At 36.4% G+C, this 6,000-nt stretch overlaps 1 protein-coding gene across 1 annotated transcript in view; it reads left to right on the top strand.

Annotated features, from left to right (window-relative positions):
- The first annotated feature begins 390 nt into the window (after window positions 1-390).
- gng12a (guanine nucleotide binding protein (G protein), gamma 12a) overlaps window positions 391-6,000 on the top strand; it is a 62,365-nt gene continuing 56,755 nt past the window's right edge. The window contains exon 1 of the mRNA XM_036556180.1: window positions 391-630. The gene's annotated coding sequence lies outside the window, so the exon portion shown is untranslated. The remainder of the gene's footprint in view (window positions 631-6,000) is intronic.

Genomic DNA, 6,000 nt, shown 5'->3' with positions numbered 1-6,000 from the left:
TTCTTTCACACATCACTGTTTTGAGTGTAGTTAGGCTGAACTTTTGCTGATTGGAGGAGCAAAAACGCATAACATGGCCAAGCATCTTTACTGGGCCTTAGTTCGCCCTTCCATTGCTGTTGCTGTTTCATTGCATTTCACAGTTTTATGACTCTTCTGTTCACTTTTCACACCTTTTTTTGCGTTTACATTGTTTAATGGGCACGTCTGTCGTGTTTCTGTCCCTCTTTTGTCTTTAAATTCCCTTTAAATTACAGTTCTCACCACTTTTGCTGCGTGAAACAACCACAAAATGGCAAGAGCGAACGTGCTCCCTAGCAAGTGCCCTAAGTAGGCTGCTTGGATGCCGATTGGAACGCCTCTCCCACTTCACGCACTTGGCTGGCTGCGGAAGGTCGTCGTTTTCGTCATTCTTCGCACTAGTGTGGTTGGCTGGGTGGAAGTGTTACAAACTCTGCCACTCTACAAGTAAAAATACTTTATTTTACCGTGAATAAGGAGCTCGGCTCGGTTCTGGAGAGAGTACAGCTCGGTTCTGAGCTCGGGTCTGTCGTGTTGGAGCTGCTTCGGAGGCGTTTCTGCCGTCTTTTCACGGGTCAGTCCGGGATCGACAAATCTGAGCAACTGAAGGTAAAATAAAACTTCACTCCACGGTGAATCGCCTTTAAACGGTCTGCGGTCTGAACACGGAGCCGGGTTTGCGTGGTCTGTATGGAAGCTGATTCCCGCGCTTAAAATGGAAAATGTACCCCCTAATTATTCTATTTTCATTATGAAGTGAATTGCTGTGCCATTAATTAAGATACTAAGTCATTTTGAGATGCTAAGTCGTTGATTTCAAGTGCTTTCTCATCATTTATGTTTATATTTATTATTTTTTATTTATTATTATTTTATTTATATTTTCATCTCATAAAGCATATCATAATAATGAGAGTATCTCAAAATAATGAGAGTATCTGAAAATAAAGTATCTCAAAAATAATGAGATAGTGATTCAGAATAATGACTTAGTATCTCAAAATAATGACTTGGCATCTCAAAATGATGATAGTGCTTCAAAATAATGGCTTAGTATCTCAAAATAATGACTTAGCATCTCAAATAATGAGATGTTATCTGAAAATGATGACTTAGTATCTCAATAATAGGAGTATCTGAAAATAAAGTATCTCAAAATAATGAGATAGTGATTCAGAATAATGACTTAGTATCTCAAAATAACGACTTGGCATCTCAAAAAGATGATAGTGCTTCAAAATAATGGCTTAGTATCTCAAAATAATGACTTAGCATCTCAAATGATGAGATGTTATCTGAAAATGATGACTTAGTATCTCAATAATAGGAGGATCTGAAAATAAAGTATCTCAAAATAATGAGATAGTGATTCAGAATAATGACTTAGTATCTCAAAATAACGACTTGGCATCTCAAAAAGATGATAGTGCTTCAAAATAATGACTTAGTTTCTCAAAATAATGACTTAGCATCTCAAAATGATAGTGATTCAAAATAATGGCTTAGTATCTCAAAATATTGAGATAGTAGTTCAAAAGTAATGGCTTAGCATCTCAAATAATGAGATGATATCTGACAATAAAGATTTAGTATCTCAAAATAATGAGAGAGTAGTTCAAAATAATGGCTTAGCATCTCAAATAATGAGATGATATATGAAAATAATGACTTAGTATCTCAAAATAATGGCATAGCAATTCAGTTAATAATAAAAACAAATTTTGAATTTTGAATTTTAATTGTATTTTATTTTTTAAGCGGTGGGAATGAGCTTCCACGGGGAGGTTCGTATGAATGAAAGCATGGAAAGATATTGCAGCGATGTCACTGTTTCTGTTTCATCTCTGCCTCAATCTGCTCTAATTCATGTAGAAAGCAGACCAGTGTCTAATGTGGCAGGTACGTTAGGTCATCTTCAAAGAGTTTAGTGAGATTTAGTGACATTATTATTATTAGACTTTTTATTAGATTATTTATTAGTTTTTTTTTCTGTAATATTGGATATTGGAATGACATATTAGCTGTCAGCTTTATTGATATGTGTGCTTCCTTAAGGAGAATAGATAAGGGTTCTTTGATAAAGTGCTGTTCAAAAGCCAGAGATCATCATTCATTTACTTTCCAGTCAAAATGGCCATTATGTACATAAGTTTTTCATTTTTCAGCATCAGGAAAAACAAAGAAAGCCCCAAAGTTCAGTCTTAGAAGCTGGTTGATGATTTTCTGAAGTAATCAAACACATTCAGCGGTGTTGAGGTCTGGACTCTGGGGTGGTCAGTCCATCGTTCAGCTTCTTTGTTTGATGTGTCCGTCTCCTTTTCTCAGTGAGGTTCTTCTTGACAGCTACACATCCTTTCAGACCCACAGCGCTGAGTCGTCTTCTCACAGTGGAAGGATGGACAGAAACACCTGTGGATGTTTTCAGATCTGAAGCAGCTTGATTTTCTCCTCTCTCTCAAAGATGAAAGCTTTAAGTGCTGTTTATCTGATGGGGGCAGTTTTGGGGTCTACCAGGTCTTCCAGGTGGTTGTTAGGAGCCCCATTTTCTCTGTAGCGATTAATAATTTTTTGAATTCCAGTTTTTGGGAACTCTTTCTACTTTGACTTCCTCCATCCTCATGCAAGTGGATTATGTTATATCTAATCTGCTCAGAAACATCTCCTGACCAATTAATATCTTGTACTTAAAGGCAGTTTTAACTGGAAATTAAATTAATTAAGAGTGGCGTCTGATTTGTGCACAGAACTGTATGTCGCTGCTGTCGGACCAAAACCTTGTATCTCTTTTTTTGTCGTTTTTCAGCTTTTGACATACTTTGAAAATGCCTGTTGTCCTTTATATTGTGTGTAAATTTCAAGATGAATGGACCAAAAGAAACGGCCCAAAATTACTTGGATTACTTGGGAAAAAAGTCTGGTTCCATTGACTCACATTAAAAGTAAAGTAGGTTTTTTCCTTCTTCTGTAAAGTTACCATTTTGGAGATATGAGGTTTTGTTCCGACAGCAGCGAAACACATATAACCACAGCAACTCAAAGAGTCGATTCAGTACTTAAATGGTTCTTCTCTATGATGGACAACCTGTTGTATATTCACCAATAAGGGTTCTGATAGTGTTGCAAGTCAAAGAACCATTTTTGTGCTAAAAGTGTGGTCTCTTGTACACTCTCAGAAATAAAGGTGCTAAACTGTCACTGGGTCAGTTCCCCTTTTGTCACTGGGGTGGAACCCTCAAGGGTCCATCTCAGTACCTTTAGTCAGGGAACATAACTGAACCATAATGCACTGAAATGATATGTTCTAAGCTGTACTGACTCCACACACCCCGTCTCGTCTCCAGGCTTTTATTTTACTGTTCTGTTTAAAACATTCGGTTATGAAAAGGTACAAATACGAACTTTTCACCTGGAAAAACTTATTTAAGGTTCACAATCAGACCTTAAAACCACTGTTGGACCTTTGAGGGAACATTTACACTGTTTGTACCTTGATGAACGAAAAATGTACCTGAACAGAACCTTTATTACTAACAGTGTCTGTTGTGCCTGGTAAACCTGCCTGAACTTGTGAAGATTGATAAGATGCTGGTTTTAATTTAGTTATTCTCACAGATGTTTCTTTAAATTGAGCCGTGTTTGTGTTGACTCTTCCATTAGATTTAACATGAACCTTTAAAGCAAAGTTTTCAGAATCGTAGGCTTTGAATTTGAATTCACCCTTAAAGTAAAGGGTTTTCAAGGGTTCATTAATATAGGCAGTGCTAATATATAGAACCATGACACCTCAAATAGCCACCTGAATGGTTCTGTGCTTGGTCAAATCCTCTCTGTGCTGGAAAACTGGTTGTACTCGGTTAGATAAAGACTTTTAAAATGTACTATATAGGACCAAAAAGTGTTCTGCTACTGTTACGTTAAGTCAAAGAACACCTTTTTGGTACAATATAGAACCATTTTTGTTAAGACTGTAGGCTTGAATTCACTCTTTTTTAAACAAAAAATGGTTCTATATGTGAATCTTTTAAAAAATGTGCTTTTCTAGCACCAAAAAGGGTTCTAAGGTCGAATTTACCTTTAAAGAAAAGGCTTCTTCAGTAAAAGCAATGGTCATGTGTAGGATGATGACCTAGGAAAGGGTTCTTCAGGGGTTCTTTGGTATAGCCAATGGTTCTTTTTGCCTGGTTAAATCTTTGATGGAAAATCTGTTATGTGGTTCCTTAAAGAACCTTTTAAAAGAGTGGTGCTATTCTTGCACCGAAATGGGTTCCACTGTTGTTACAAGTCAAATAACCTTTTTTTGGTTCCATGTAGAACATTTTTTGCTAAGAACGTGGGCTTGAATTCACCTTTAAAGAACGGGTTCTTCAGTAAAAGCAATGGTAGAACCATGACATCTCAAAGAACCATTTGCATGGTGCTTTGTCTGGTTAATTTGTTCTTCTCTGTATGATGGAAAACCTGTTATATGGTTCTTTAAAGAAACTTTTATAACAATGGTGCTATTCTTGCACCAGAAAGGGTTCCGCTGTTGTTGCAAAGTCAAAGGGCCTTTTGTTCCGGTACCGTATAGAACTCTCTTTTTGCTGCGAGTGTCGGCTGTCATTTCTGAGCAGCCTCTATTCTGAAGGTGTAATTGGTTTGTTTACTGAGTTGTTTGTAAACAGTCATTAAAGACAGTCATTTATTGGAACATGACGGCATGAGAGAGCACTGCGTGGGCATTTAAACGCTTTCCCCTTATAACCCTTTGAACCCTAGACTTACTGTGATGAATGAGAAGATGTGAAGAGAAAAACTGATATCCAAAAAAAATTAGGAAGATTTAAAAAAGGCTACTTTGAAGAAATATCGACCACTATGTGGTACCGTCATGCATTTAAACGGTTCATGGTTCGGTTTCTGCATGAGAGAGTGGTGGAAATCAATTAATCAATCAATCAATCAATCAATCAATCAATCAACCTTTATTCAATCTCGGAGGACATTGAAGGTGCCCCTCATTTACAATGTTGCCGAGTTAATAATGTGTAAGAACATATCAAACAAAAAAGTCAATTTAATAAATGAACACTCAGATCAGGTAAGTATACAAAGTGAAACATTAATAAAAAAAATACATAAAAATAAAAAAATAAAAAAACTAATTTAAACATACATAAAATGTAAAGGTTAATAAAATCAAATCAAAATAAAACTAGAAGATAAAAAATACTAATAAACAAATGTATTAAAATGACAAATAATAATAAAATAATAATAATTAAAATAAGAATATGAATAATAATGGATAAAATAACAAATACATAAAATAATGAAAATAAGATAAAAATGGTAATAAATAAAACAGGAGTGGAGGTGGTTAGAGAGTAGAAGTTTAAAAAAAAATATTAAAATTAAAAATTCAAATACACATTATTAACATGCAAACTGACATCTAATCACTGTCCATTCATTAACATGGTCAGTTTTAACTGATGTTGTTTTAAACTGAGTAATCAGCTGTAGTACAGCACCAGTACTGAGCAAAAGGCAGCAAATGGATGAAGCTGTGCTGACCTCTTTGCAAACCTGTGCACAGAAAAGAGGCGAGTAGAACTGCACAGTTGATCCACAGATCGGATGAAATTCTTGTGTGCGAAAGCAAAGCAGTGATAATAAGCCCCTCCCCCAAACGAGCCCAGAATCGGTCCAGTTTTTGATGTCAAGTTTTCAGGACAAGTGTGAAAACACCCTGAGAGATCATCTGACTGGGTGGGTCTCTGATGCTCCTCCCTCTCCCCCATCACTCATCTCGATGCTAGACAGCGCAGGCTGACATAACAGGGTTAGCAGTTAGTGTTCTCCTCCAAGCGTGTTGAGTTGTCCAGTTGTGCTGCATTAGCAGCAGTTTAAAATGATGTTAAATCACTTCTCGTGCTTTATTTGTCCTTCTCTTTGAAGCCTCCAGCTTCCAGCTACACTTTGGTCCTTGAAGGGTTC

Source organism: Colossoma macropomum, unplaced genomic scaffold, assembly GCF_904425465.1.
Source record: "Colossoma macropomum unplaced genomic scaffold, Colossoma_macropomum, whole genome shotgun sequence".
NCBI lineage: Eukaryota > Metazoa > Chordata > Actinopteri > Characiformes > Serrasalmidae > Colossoma > Colossoma macropomum.
This window is presented reverse-complemented; position numbering and strand designations above follow the sequence as displayed.